Source organism: Euleptes europaea, chromosome 21 (assembly GCF_029931775.1).
Source record: "Euleptes europaea isolate rEulEur1 chromosome 21, rEulEur1.hap1, whole genome shotgun sequence".
In the NCBI taxonomy this organism is placed as follows: domain Eukaryota; kingdom Metazoa; phylum Chordata; class Lepidosauria; order Squamata; family Sphaerodactylidae; genus Euleptes; species Euleptes europaea.
The window spans coordinates 15,190,306-15,200,507 of record NC_079332.1 but is presented as its reverse complement, the minus strand read 5'-3'; the positions used below and the strand labels follow the sequence as shown (position 1 = coordinate 15,200,507).

The 10,202-nt window shown below is 51.7% G+C and overlaps 1 protein-coding gene and 1 non-coding gene across 2 annotated transcripts in view; both read left to right on the top strand.

The window, feature by feature from the left end:
* The first annotated feature begins 2,100 nt into the window (after positions 1–2,100).
* The window catches only part of TOM1L2 (target of myb1 like 2 membrane trafficking protein), a 37,946-nt gene continuing 29,844 nt past the window's right edge, over positions 2,101–10,202 (top strand). Inside the window, exon 1 of the mRNA XM_056866478.1 lies at positions 2,101–2,151. The gene's annotated coding sequence lies outside the window, so the exon portion shown is untranslated. The remainder of the gene's footprint in view (positions 2,152–10,202) is intronic.
* On the top strand, positions 4,574–4,645 carry TRNAA-GGC (transfer RNA alanine (anticodon GGC)). The gene has a single exon. It is a non-coding gene; the product is annotated as a tRNA-Ala (tRNA).

Genomic DNA, 10,202 nt, shown 5'->3' with positions numbered 1-10,202 from the left:
GCCTCCCTATTCAGAGGCAGTCTACTGCAGAACGCCAAAGCTTTTTGCTCGGAAACAGGAGGCAGAGGCTGAATCCAAAGTTACGCTTCAACCTGCCCACCTTATCAGCAGAAAAAAGCAAGAATCCAGTAGCACCTTAAAGACTAACAAGATTTTTGGCATTGTGATCTACCTGTCCATTTTAGTCACTACACTGGCATTACCAAATCCATCTTGGGAAGCTGCTAGAGATTTGGGAGCGGTGCCCGGGAAGGGCAGAGACTGAGGAGGAGCTCACCATATATGGATGCCAACCTCCAGGTGGTGGCTGGAGATCCCCTGCTGTTATAACTGACCTCCAGCCAATAGAAATAAGTTCCCCTGGAGAAAATGGCTGCTTTGGCAGTTGGACTCTATGGCATTGAAGCCCCTCCCCTCCCCCAAACCCCATCCTCCTCAGGCCCCGCCCCCAGAATTTCCAGGTATTTCCCAACCCAGAGCTGGCAACCCTACCAGTAGGGTTGCCAGGTCCCTCTTCACCACCAGCGGGACGTTTTTGAGGTGGAGTCTGAGGAGGGGGGGGTTGGGGAGGGACTTCAATGCCATAGAGTCCAATTGCTAAAGCGGCCATTTTCTCCAGGGGAACCGCTCTTTCTCGGCTGGAGACCAGTTGTAATAGCAGGAAATGCAAGGACGCCTACAGTTCTGCGGCCAGCAGCTGAATCCTGAACAGAGGAAAGACATTTTGCAAGAAGACTCCCAAGCATAGCAGGCTGATGAAGCTACTCTTGAAGCGAAAACGCTGGAATACATCCGGAGCCGCGTTACCATCTGCATCTCCGTCGCCTGAAGATACATTGAAACTGACTAGAAAATCACTCCACGCCTTACATGAACTTTTTCCCACTTATTATCAGCACTTAGCTGATTCTTATTGCCTTTGCTACTTCTTCGCTTTGTAACCTCGGTTGCCTAGCTGGGTTTGCCTATTTATGTTTACTGCAATACAGGCACAGCATTGCTGTTTGTGCTGCTCGCTGTCTCTTGCCTATTGCTTTATTACTTTCGCCTACTACTGTTTTATTTGTATCCACACTACTTACCGTAGAGTGAGTTATTTGTACAGTACCTGGAGGTTGGCAATCTTCCCTACCAGCACAGGTGTGCCGTCACTCTAGGACTTCACTTTCCCCTAGACTCTATTGTATACCACAGAGTCCGCCCTCTGGAGGCTGCCAGTTTCCTCCCCAGGGGATGCAATTCCAGGGAGGATTTCCAGGCCCGAGTTCAAACCCTGCAGTGCTTCTAAATTGAGACACCTGGGGGGAAATTAAAAGCAAGGTGGCGCCTCCGTCCCTCGGGCCAGTATCCTGAACCCAAGCCCCGCTCAGGGCAGCTGAACCCCGATCCAGTCCTGCACCTGCGTGCTTGGTTGTTGATCCCCAGCCAAGTCTACCGCTGGGCCAGGCCAGGAGCCACCCCCAGAGAAGGCCCTGCCGGTGCGGGCCCAGCCTCGAAGCCACCAGCATCCAAAGAGGAAAGGCCCCGTCGCTAGGAAAGCCGTTGCCAAGGGCGGTCACGTGCTCACAACATCCTCTCCCCCTTCCACTCCGGTGTGCCCGTGACGCGGGACGCCGCCACCCCGCCTACCAATCGCGGCCCGCGTTCCGCCCGAGGGGCGGTGCGGAACGGAGCGCGGGCCTCCAATCGGGAGACGCGTAAACAGGCGTTCTCCGCCGCGATTGGCTGCTCCGTCGACGCGTTCGGCGAGAGGGGCGGGGGACACACACACACACATACGTCGGCGATTATTATCCAATAGGATTAAAAAGAAGGTGAAGAAACGAGCCGAGGCGTCGCTCCGTCAGAAGCGGCCCGGGTAGGCGTGGCTCCGTCCGAGCTTTCCAGGCCGCCTGGCCTGACAGTGATCGGCGTGGGCGGCCGCCAATGAGCGCGCGGGAACGCGCGACGCCGGCGGGGGAGGCGGTCTCTGGAGGCCAGCGCGGGCTGTGGTTGGGCCCCGGAGGACGTCGAGGCCGGAAGGGGCGGGGAGAGGGGGGGGAGAGGCGGAGCGCGTCCTGAGGGCCGGCCGCGCTTGTTGTCATCCCCCCCCCTCCAAGATGGAGTTTCTGCTGGGGAATCCCTTCAGCACCCCGGTGGGGCAGAGCCTCGGTGAGTGACACCGGGGTGTGTGTGTAGAAGGGGGGGGGCAGCCGGGGTGGGGGAGGGGCAGCCGGGGTGGGGGAGGGGCGAGCGGGCCCGAGGCGGTGGGGGAGGGGCGAGGGTAGGAGGGGGGGAATTTTGGACGGCGCCGCTTCTCTCTTCCCCCCCCACGCTAAAATGTGGTGAGACCCCCCCAGATACCTCTCCACCCCCCTTTTGTGGTGCATCGGCCTTGGGTCATGGCAAAGATTGGGGGGGGGGAGAGAGAAATGTGGGAGAGGGGCGTCGTGGCCTAGTGGTTGGGGTCTCCCGGGGCCTAGGAGCTGCGAGAGACCCAGGTCCGAATCCCTGCACTGCCCACTGAGGCTTGCTGGGTGACCTTGGGCTGGGCGGGCCTACCTCACAGGGCTGTGGTGCAGGGAAGAGCTGTGAGCCTGACGAGCTGGCCTGGGTTCGCTCTCTTCCTTGGCTTCGCCTACCTGGCAGGATTGTCGTCGTGAGGGTAAAATGGAGGCAGGGAGCGCTGTCGGCCTTACTCGATGTCGTTGGGCCGGTCGCGCTTGGCCTCGCCTGCCTTGCAAAGTTGTCGTTGCAGGGGTAAAATGCAGACTGGGAGAATTATGAACCTTACTAATTGGCCTGGAATCGGTCTTTTCTTGGCTTCACCTTACCTGGCAGGGTTGTCGTTGCGAGGATAAAATGGAGGCAGGGAGAACTGTCAGCCTTACTGGATCTCCTTGGGTCAGTCACTCTTGGCCTCACCTTCCTCGCAAGGTTGTCGTTGCAAGGATAAAATGCAGACTGGGAGAACTGTGAGCCCTACTGGCTGGCCTGGAATCGCTCTTTCTCTCAGCCTCACCTACCTCATGGGGTTGTTGTTGTGAGGATAAAACGGAGGCATGGAGAACCATCAGCGTTACTGGCCTACCTTGGATCAGTTACTCTTAGCCTCGCCTACTTTACAGGGTTGTCGATGCAAAGACAGAACAGAGGCAGAGAGAACTGTGAGCCATACTGGCTGATTGTGAATCACTCGGCCGTACCTCCCTCGCAGGGCTGTTGTTGTAAGGGCGTAATAAAAAAACCAGAAAGAGGAATTATGTAAGCTGGTTTGTGTCCCTGCCTGGGAGAAAAATATCTCAATAAATAAAGGAAAGATGAAGCGGGTTAAATTGTGGAACCTGCCTCAGGATGTGGTGATGGCTGACAACTTGGAAGGCTTGAAGAGGGGAGTGGACATGTTCATGGAGGAGAGGGCTATCCATGGCTACTAGTCAAAATGGCTACTAGTTATGATGCACACCTATTCTCTCCAGGATCAGGTGCTGTGGAACGCAGGCAGGATAACGCTGCTGCAGTTGTCTTGCTTGTGGGCTTCCTAGAGGCACCCGGTTGGCCCCTGTGTGAACAGACCGTTGGACTTGATGGACCTTGGTCTGATCCAGTGTGGCCTTTCTTATGTTCTTGTACCTTTCCTGTCAGGTAGGTTGAAGAAGCTTCCCTGCCTAAAGAAAAGTAAGGGTGAGGACTTGTTTGAAGCTTATAAAAGTATAGGGTGGAGCAAGTGGAGGGAATGAACTTTTCCTTCCTTTCCTCATAACTCAAGAATGAAAACTGATGGGCAGTAAACGCAGGACCTTTAACAGAGCTAATCTGAACGACCGAAGTGTCAGTCTGGGATTGGAGAGACCAGGGTTCAAATCCCCAGTCAGCCACAAAGCTCACTGGGTGCCTTTGAGCTAGTTACGCACCCTCACTCGTAAACCAACCTACCTTGCCGAGTCACACGTGAGCTCATGAAGCTGCCTTCTACTGAATCAGACCCTCGGTCCATCAAAGTCAGTATTGTCTACTCAGACTGGCAGCGGCTCTCCAGGGTCTCAGGCTGAGGTCTTTCGCATCAGCTACTTGCCTAGTCCCTTTAACTGGAGATGCTGGGGATTGAACCTGGGGCCTTCTGCTTGCCAAACAGAGACTCTACCACTGAGCCATGGCCCCTCCCCAAAATGTTTCTCCCAAAGCACTGAACTCAGGGCAGAACATAACCTGTGCAGAAATGGCCAAAGCCGGTGTTGTCCACTCTGATGGGTAGCAGCTCTCTTAGGCAGAGGTGTTTCACATCACCTACTTCCTGGTCCTTTTTAACTGGAGTCATTGTGCAGATAACATGAGGACAGCTTGGGGAAAGGTTGGGTTCGAAACGTGCTAAACAGGCAGATTTAGAATACTTAAGAATGGGGTGGAGAAAGAGTAGAAAACTTTTCAATCGTACTAGAACTCGTGGGCTACTACTAAATCCAATAGGCAGTAGCTACTCAATGAGTAGTTAAATTGTGAGATTTCCTGCCATTGAGTGCGGTGATGGGCTGTGAGCCTTACTGGCTTTCAGAGGGGATTGGACAGATCCGAGGATGGGGTCCATCCAAGGGGAGGGGCTGTGGCTCAGTGGTAGAGCATCTGCCTGGCATGCAGAAGGTCCCAGGTTCAATCCCTGGCATCTCCAGTTAAAGGGACCAGGCAAGCAGGTGATGGGAAAGACCCCTGCCTGAGACCCTGGAGAGCCACTGCTGGTCTTAGTAGATAATACTGGCTTTGATGGACCGAGGGTCTGATTCAGTATAAGGCAACTTCATGTGTGTTCATCAATGGCTACTAGCCAGGGCGACTAAAGAGAACCTCCATTTGCAAAGGCAGCAAAAAGCTGAATCCAGGTGCCAGGAGGCAACGTTCAGCAGGGCCTTGGCCTCCGTGCCCTGTTTGCTTGGCCCTCCAGGGCATCTTATTGGCTGCTATGTGAAACAGGCTGCCAAGCTAGATGGGACTGCTGATCTGATCCGGTGCAGTTGTCCGATGTTTTAAGAGATCCGGTCTCGGCTGGGAAAGTTTGCTTGCGAACAGGGCGACCTTGGGAGCTGAGAACGGAAATGCCTGAAAGGCTAAGGAATTATTGTTAGAGTTGTGCAGTACTGCAGTCCAAGCTCTGCTCATGACCTGAGTTTGATCCCGACGGAAGTCAGTTTCAGGTAGCCGGCTCAAGGTTGACTCAGCTTTCCGTCCTTCCGAGGTCGATAAAACGAGTACCCAGCTTGCTGAGGGTAAAGTGTAGATGACTGGGGAAGGCACTGGCAAACCACCCCATAAACATAGCCTGCATAGTAAACGTTGGGATGTGACATCACCCCCTGGGTCAGGAATGACCCAGTGCTTGCACAGGGGGCTACCGTTACCTTTTATGTGTAACTTCACTCCTTGATGCCCACCACCCTGTGTCGGAATTCCAAAGGTGCCCACAGATGCAAAAAGTTTGGGGACCCTGGTCTAGATTGTACAAAGAACAGAGAATCGGCAGACTCTTCCCTTGAGTGTGTGCGCATTCAGGGGTTTCCGTCTGCTTCTGTACTTCACCAAGAGTCCAGGGGAAGGTGCTGCTCTGTTCGGACTTATGCCCGTTCTGCCTACTTTAGTGAAAATGAGCAATGTTGCCCGAGCAAATATGGTTGATGCGCTGGCCCAGAAGCGGCGGAAACGAAAGCGTTTTGAGCTGTGCCTCTTTTCCTGAGCTTTGTTTGGGGGGTAAAGAGCGGATGCCAATTGTCACGAATGGAACTCAGCCCCCCAGAGAAGAGCACCAGTGTTGCGGACGGGGCCCTGTATAAAAAGGCCGTCCATTTTGTCAGTGGGTGTTTAAAGTGGCTTTTGACTTACTGCTAAACTCTCGCTAGGTGGCTGGAGACGGCAAGTTAATGAGGACGGAGTTGACAACCTTGCTTTGAGCTTGTGTGTTTTTTTTCTGTGACCTTGACTAAGCATCACCATCTCTTTGAAACCAAAGATTCCCACAATGTTGTGGAATGCTTTACAGTGCGGGGCTGTTAAAAAGTCGTGGGTTAGGAGTTAGCAAGCGGGGGGGGGGGGATTTTGGCAATGTTTTTAGGCATAGATAAAACCAGCAAAGCATTCCTATTCTGGCAGTGTTCTTCAGGCAGCGTGTTCCCCAATGACTCGAATTCCTGAATGATGTCGAGGATTCTGGGGGTGCCCATAGGAGGTGGAAATGCATGCCTAATTTTAGGAAACTCCTAGATATTATTACAGCAGAGGTTGCTGCGATCCCTTTGTCTCTAAATCCAGTGTTTTATTAGTCCTTCTCTTTTATGAGCCTTTTATCACTCCTGCTCTCTGCCATCCTCCCTCAAACGTATGTACATGCAAATGCTATGCTTGCTATGGTTACCAACCCAGGTTTGGGAGATGTGGGGGGGGGGGGCTGGAGAGGACGATATTTGGGGAGGAGATTCCATGTTGTCTTCCTCGCAAGTAGTCATTTTCTCCAGGGGAACTTGATCTCCGTCGTCTGGAGATCAGTTGTAATTCTGGGAGATCTCCAGGCAACACATGGAGGCTGGCAAACCTTTATTTATTTATTTATTTATTTATTCAATTTCTGACTCGCCCTCCCCTGCAGAACTGGGCTTAGGGCAAGTTACAACACTAAAAAGATATACTATCATAATAAATCTAAATTTTAAAAATTAAACTATAATTTTTCAGACATTAAGATACATACTCGCCAAGAGAGCAGATACAGACCAGCCCCTCCTCATTCAAACAACAGGTAAAGAGGAGGGGGAGGTAGGGAGGCCATTACCGTTGACATCCGCAACTGTCCTCAATCGTAGGCCTGGTGGAAAAGCTCTGCTTTACAGGCCCTGCAGAACTCTTTCAGGTCCCTCAAGGCCCTGATGTTACTCGGAAGAGCGTTCTACCAGGCTGGAGCCGGGGCTGAAAAAGTCCTGGCTCTCGTAGAGAAAAGCTGCCTGCTCTAGGGCCAGGGACCACCGGTAGATTAGCATCTGAAGAATGTGACGTCCTTGGGGGGGAGGTTACTGGGAGAGGTGGTCCCGAGGGTACGAAGGTCCCAGACGGTGTAATTCTTAGAATCCTAGAGTTGGAAGGGGCCACCAGGGTCATCTAGTCCAACCTACTGCACAATGCCGGAAATTCACAACTACCTCCCCCCACTCCCCTAGTGACCCCTACTCCATGCCCAGAAGATGGTCAAGGTGCCCTCCCTCTAATGGTCTGCCTAAGGTCATAGAATCAGCATTGCTGACAGATGGCCATTTAGCCTCTACTTCAAAACCTCCAGGGAAGGAGAGCTCACCACCTCCCGAGGAAGCCTGTTCCACTGAGGAACCGCTCTAGCCATTAGAAAATTCTTCCTAATGTTCGGGTGCAAACACTTTTGACTTAATTTCAACCCATTGGTTCTGGTCCGAGCACGTGGGGCAACAGAAAACAGTTCGGCACCCTCCTCTATATGACAGCCCTTCAAGCACTTGAAGATGGTTGTCATATCGCTCTCAGACTTCTCCTCTCCAGGCTAAACATACCCAGCTCCTTCAGCCTTTCCTGATAGGACTTGCCCACCTACGCTTGCTTGGAAGAAACACACTGGAAAGAAATGTCCAAAGCTGGTTGCACTTCTGTATTTTTACCAAAACCTTTCCTTAAAAGAGATTGTAAGGGTCTTAAAGTTGTATGGGGGGGCAGGGGGAGTTACTGCCCGCTTTATCATTGCCAAGCATTTCTTTCTGCGGCAGAAGTTCGACTGAAGTGGGGCTTGCTTAGCAGTGGATGTGCCTGTTCATTATTTCCATGGTTGCGCTGGGCCAAACTTGAGAGACGCAATTATTTGGCTGTTACAATTCATTGATGGCTCTTTGGAGGCGCTGTGAAATCAGGACAATCGTTTTATTTGAGCGTATTGCGTCGATCCGGGCCTTGGGTGTCTGCAGTCGTGGCCTGGTGACCTTCCGTAATTGCGGGGATTGGGGGGGAGGGGTGTGCATGCTGGGGTTGTTAGTGGATCAGCATTGTGCTTTTTCTGCCAGGAAGCAGCAGGAGTTCCCATGAAAATTTAATTGGGAGCACAAATTGTCTTTAGGTCAGCGTCCCTGCCTGAGAAACGGTTCTAGAGAAAAGGAAATTCAAAGCATCTGGGTTTTTTAATTATTTCTTAAATTTTTATATTCTGCAGTTGTGTGCGTTAAAAACGCAAAGTTAAATAAACGCGAATAGGTTATTAAAGTAGCTCTCATATAATCACTAGCTTAACCTTTTGTCAATGTTATAAGACCATAAGAAGAGCCCTGCTGGATCAGACCAAGGTCCATCAAGTCTAACAGTCTGTTCACACAGTGGCCAACCAGAGGCCTCTAGGAAGCCCTCAAGCAAGACGGCAGCAGCAGCAGCACCTGATAAAATAGGCATGCTCCTCTGATCCTGGAGAGAAGAGGTAGGCATCATGACTAGTATCCATTGTTACTAGTAGCCATGAATACTCCTCTCCTCCATGAACATGTCCGCTCGCTTCTTAAAGCCTTCCAAGTTGGCAGCCATCACCAAATCTTGAGGCAGGGAGTTCCACAATTGAACTATGCATCGTGTGAAGAAGTACCTCCTTTGGTCTATTTGGACTCTCGCCCTCCAGCTTCAGCAGATGACCCCGAGTTCTAGTATTATGAGAGAGGTTAAAGTTAAATAAATCTTCACAGCAACCCTGTAGAGTAGGCTAGCTTGAGAGATAGCGATGGGCCCGACGTTATCCCTGTGACCTTTGTGGCTGAGTGAGGATTTAAACCTAGGTCTCTCCCAACCAAAAGCGCAGTGTCTTAGCCGCTGCAGCATGCTGAACCTCAGCGTTCAGCCCCACCTGCTAAAAGCAGAACAGGAATTTAATAATAGCAGCGTGCACAGCTCTACCGTTTGAGTAGACACAGCAAGTGATATTCCTCCTCCCCAAAAGAGGAGAGGAATTGTTGTATAAAGTATGACATATGTTAGATGGTTGTGATGATGGTGGAAAGTATCATCAAGTTGCAGTTGATTTATGGCACCCCTGAATGATTTTCAAGACACGGGACTCAGAGATGGTTTGGTCTTCCCTTCCTCTGCATAGTGACTCTGGACTTCCGTGGTGGTCTCCTGTCCAAGTACTAACCAAGGCCAACTCTGCTTAGAATCCAAGATCTAATGAGATCAGGCTAGCCTGAGCCATCCAGGTCAGGGTACATGACAGATACAGTTAAATATAAAGTGTATAAATACATGAGGGGGAATTTAGAATCATGAAAGGGACCACCAGGGTCATCTGGTCCAACCCCCTGCACAATGCAGGAAATTCACAACTACCTCCCCCATCACACCCCCAGTGACCCCCTACTCCATGCCCAGAAGATGGCCAAGGTGCCCTCCCTCTCATAATCTGCTGAAGGTCAAAGAATCAGCATTGCTGACAGATGGCCATCTAGCCTCTGCTTAAAAACCTCCAGGGAAGGAGAGCTTACCACCTCCCAAGGAAGCCTGTTCCACTGAGGAACTGCTCTAACAGCTAGAAAGTTCTTCCTAATGATCAGACAGAAACTCGTTTGATTTAATTTCAACCCGTTGGTTCGGGTCCGACCTGGGGCAACAGAAAACAACTCAGCACCTCAAAAGAGCCCTGCTGGATCAGACCAGTGGTCCATCTAGTCCAGCATCCTGTCTCACACAGTGGCCAACCCGTTCCTCTGGAGGGCCAGCAATGCGGCATAGAGGCTAAGGCCTTCATAAGAACATCAGAAGAGCCCTGCTGGATCAAACCAGTGGTCCATCTAGTCCAGCATCCCATCTCGCACAGTGGCCAACCAGTTCCTCTGGAGGTCCAACAACAGGGCAGAGAGATCGAGGCTATCCCCTGATAGTCTCCTGGCAATGATATTCAGAGGTTGACTGCCTCTGAACATAGAGGTTCCCACGTTCTTTGGCTAGGGATCGTCGATCTCTGTTCGAGCCTCTCTTCCTGTCTAGCTTCTTTGCTGGATTCCTGAACTGTTAAACTCTGAAACCCAACAGATCTTTCAAAGCTCCCTCCCCGTGTCCTGTTTGCGGCGATTGGCTGCCTTTTAGAGTTTCCCTGTGGAAAAGCAAAATCTGTATCCTTGCTTGGTCGCCACATAGGCAAAGAAAGAACAGCGAGGAAGTGTCCCCAGAAAATGTCAGGGCTGCAGAAGAACTAC